Source organism: Benincasa hispida, chromosome 1 (genome assembly GCF_027475165.1).
Source record: "Benincasa hispida cultivar pf3 chromosome 1, pf3_genome.v1.1, whole genome shotgun sequence".
Taxonomy (NCBI): Eukaryota; Viridiplantae; Streptophyta; class Magnoliopsida; order Cucurbitales; family Cucurbitaceae; genus Benincasa; species Benincasa hispida.
Window position 1 is genome coordinate 4,652,065 of NC_143478.1, and position 4,498 is coordinate 4,656,562.

A 4,498-nucleotide genomic window follows, 5' to 3' on the forward strand; every position below is an offset into this window, starting at 1 on the left:
TCTTAGCTACTGCGAATATTGTTTTTCTTCGTACAATTCCTACACGGTTGTGCCACTAGTCTCTTGCCTTCCAGTGCTTTATGCACAACACGCATTTCACATAAATTTTCCATACTTAGCCAATTTTTTCAAAATTTCCCAAACTCAATGTCCATATTTTTCTTTTCAAATCCCCATTCTTTCTTCACCATTCCACACTAACTTTCTCATCAACCTACTTATTATACAAATTTCATCATAATTTTACCAATTAAAGCTCAATTTAATTTATTCAAGGAAAATCTACTTAACACTTAGAAATTTCCTTCCCCTTAACTTAGGATTTAACTTTCACTTAGTTAATTCCTTTTATCACTTGCTTAAGTAAGGAAAATAGAAATCTGGGTTTCACAATCATGCATCGTTGAATGTTTGCTAGCGCATTGCATAACCCAAATGGCATGTGTCGAAAGGAAAACGTGCCACTAGGAATGTACATAAATGCACAGAAAATCGATCCAACCAATCTAAATCTATCGAATTAAGGTTGGTCAGTCGGTTGTCGGTTTTCTTATAAAAAAAATTGGAAAATCGATCGACCGACAAACTTTTTAAATAAAAATTGAAAAATAAAAATAAAAGTAAGCTTATTACCACAAACCCAAGCCCAAGCCTACTTTTTCAGTACTGATTTATTATTTTTTTATGTTGCCTAATTTCCAAACTCATTACATAATTGATTTAAAATTTTCATAAAAAAATCATTGATTTAAATTTGAAAAAGTTGCAAATTATGTTAACCTAATGATAGCTCTCAAAAAGAGCTATATTTTCTTTCTTAATTTTGGCACATTAATGAATTTATGTGTTAATCATCTTATTTTCTAGGTACCGAGCAATCAAGAGGTAAAATTAGCCATTTGATGAGAAACAGGGTTAATTTGAGGCAATTTGTAGGTGATTTGAGCATCCGGGCTTCAAAGGAGTAAAAATGACCAAATTGCTCCGATTAGAGCGTCGCGACGCTCGTTACATGCATTACCTCAACACTCGTGCAACGTTGAGCGACAGAAGCTGAATATGTAGGGTAGCATCGCAATGCTACCCTTGGCATTCCAACGCTGTGATGATTAATGCAATGCCAATGTTCGCGGGTGCGTGCATGTACACTTAACGCTTGAGGTCTAACTCGATAAGAGCCTTGCAACGTAGTGCCTATTTTATAAAATTGTTCTTTCCGAATTTGGTTAAGGAAGAGGCTAATTTCATGGAGGCTAAGGTGGTGCTTCAATTTGCTTCTTCTCCCTTCAAATTTTAGCATCTTAGTTTAGGATTTACATATTTTTTTGTGGTTGTAAATGATAGATTGAACTTTTCCTCTTCCTCTTGTCTAGGGGATGTTGAGTTAACTTCTATCTAATTTTTGGAGCAAGAACCCTATGTGTTTTTCTTGAGATTTCTGTTTTTTGGAGTTAATGCATACTGAATTTATGTTTTCTTGAATCTTGCTTGATTTTGATATATATTTGTGTGTTGGATTGATGGCCTTATCATAAATTGATGTCTTAGCTAGTTTATTTTAGGCTCATACATTTCTCTAGTGTTTGTTTTGAAGGAAATCGAACACGAGGATTTCCATGAGCAGCAGAATAGATAATTCCAAATTACAATCATGTATGAACATTACAAATTACAGTCGTAAAAAAACAAACGGTTATGCATTCATTACAGAAATTACAGCATGAAAAGTACAAATGATCAAGAAGAGAAAAGCTACAAACATTTGTCGACTCATCTTCACACTCCTTCTTGATCATGAACGCTCGAACACAACAACCTCGAACTCTCGAACAACACGACTGCTACACAGCACGAACACCTCGCACTCGAACTCAGCGATCGCCTTGGTCATGAACACCCCAGCAACACGAACGACCTCCACAAAACCTCGACGGCATCAAGTTGAGTATGACACCACCAAGAAGGTTACCTTAGTATTTTCAGTGTGAGAATCCAGAGGGTGGGCTCTGTGTGGACTTTGTATTAGGCAAAAGAATGGAGGAAATAACGATCGTGTACACGATTGGGCAAGTGGGAAATGGCTGAAACCTACCGTATAGGTTGATGCCCAATCATTTAGCAAAAGCTAAGCGATCGTCTAGCAAAAGCTAAGCGATCGTTTAGCTCATCGTTTAGTTTCGTGTTTATTGTTTACAAACACTGCATGATCGTTTACCTTTTGGCAAGCTGTCGTTTCGTAAATCTGTATTTACTTGACAAGCTCCATGAGATTCTTTTACCGAGAGAGAAATGTCCAAAACAATTTTTGACAAAAACTTACTAAAATTGGGAAAACAAATTTTCTTTTGTCTCACGGTTACCATGAACCACCAATAACCTCCCACTCAATTGGTTATTAGAGAAAAAGATTTAATTATCTAATAATTAGTATTATTATAAATATAAATGATAACCAACTTATCATACTATATTTATAAACCATAATTCTTTTTCTATTCCATGACACTTAATGTAAATCTCATTTACATTAATTCTCCACTAGATGTATCTCATACATCATACTAATCATATCTCATATAATAAAAAATACCTCTTGCCAATTTGAACATTTCAAATCAACACCAAGAACTGATCCTCAACAGAATCCATTGAGCTATCAAGGGGACCTTATGGACCTGTAGCTCGAAGCTCCAATAGTACATGAATAACTGACTAAACTCTTTAGTCACGAGATTCACAACTATCAGGCACTAAAGACTGACAACTGAACTCTCCTTACCACAGATATATTATGTGTCCATTTTAACCAATCAGAAGTGCGATAACCCTTCACAGATTGCTCGTAAGTACACCTGGGCCAATAACCGTTATGCCCCTATAGTTACATCTAACTTACCACTGATCCCTTTAATGAACATAAGTCATAGTTCTACTATGACTGAGTCCTCTCTTCCAAAGAGAAGTTATGGCCTCTATGTTCAAGCCCCGGAATCAGCTCTTAAGGGAACAATCTCTCTACTTATCTCTATTTTGGGAAAGGAGTAAATTCCATCTTGTGGATTGAGTTCCTAGCTCCTAGATCAGACAAGTCCCTAAAAGGTAGGCATGTTGAGTTAGCAATCTGGCCACTCTCACCCATACTAATCAAAGGATCGCCCTTAAAGGCAGGAATTCTAAAAAAGCTCAGGATTAAGGTCATGTGACCTATGGTCGTTTAGGTGAGATGTAAGTCTTTAGTATCAATGACGTTATATACAGAGTTTAATCATCTCATGGTCCGGGTCTTATACAAACTCTTTTTATAGGACACCCCCGCTCGCACGTTTCCACATGAATGCCCAGGATCTACCATCTGTAGTAGTTTACAACAATTGCAAACCTCTACAAAGTGGGTTGTATCCGTAGTGTCACAAGGATCAGGTATCCCACCTTAATCCTTATACTATAGACCATTTTAGGTTATCACTTAAGGCATGATCCACTTGTATATCACATATACATGCTTAAGTTTACATAAGATAACCAAAGAGTTTTGTTTATTGGATATGAGTAAATGTGAGAATTAAATAACAATTATTTTATTCATCAAACAATGTGTATCTTTACAAAACAACGAGACTCCGGAAGAATAAGGACACCAAAGCCCACACGTTTACGCTTAAGATCACTCCGGTAGCAAATGGTTGAATGTGTATGCTAGGATTTGTAGTCTAATCTTGGGTCTTAGGATGCATGTTTGATCTAGATTCAAGGATAAATCGGTTGATTGAGTTAGGGCTTCCCCATTAATTAATCAACACAATGGAATCCTAAAGCTTAATGCATATGTGCTTAGTCTTAATTGATCGCTATTGAACCCAATTAGGATTTAATGAATGTAGTTTAATTAGGACACTTTCTTGGTTCGGTCCTAGCTAGTTGTCCGCCTTTGTAGAGGCTAGCTTGGTCGTGTCAAGTGAGTGTTGTGTAGGCATAAATCGATTGTATGTCCAATTAATGGATTTTGATGATTGAAATTACATAGGATCTCTTTTGTTCTCGAAAGTAGATAATTCCTATCCTTAGTTTACATTTATCCGCTTTTATTTCAATTTCTTACACGTTTATCTCTTTCACACCAAACCCCCCTATTTACCACTCTAATAGGAAATTGGCTTAATGAAACAAGTCGCGCTTCCCTGCGAATCGACCCGGACTTATCACTATTCTTACATCTTTGTAGTGATAAAGTAGTTTGGTGTCATTATAAAATTTCTTTTGATTTGTGGCACTTTTTTGGAATTAAACGACACCACAAAAGAGCCACTATCACCTAACAATAACACTTCATCAATCCATATTCATCTTTCCGTTTCATTCATCTTGACTTTGCTTTAAAAAAAGGAGGAAAAAAAAAAGACCAAACCAACCGGCTCGATCAACAATCCAACGAATTTTCCACACTTTTTTGGTCGATTTTTTATGTCGTTTTTCTCCCAAAACCGACATCGATCAACTG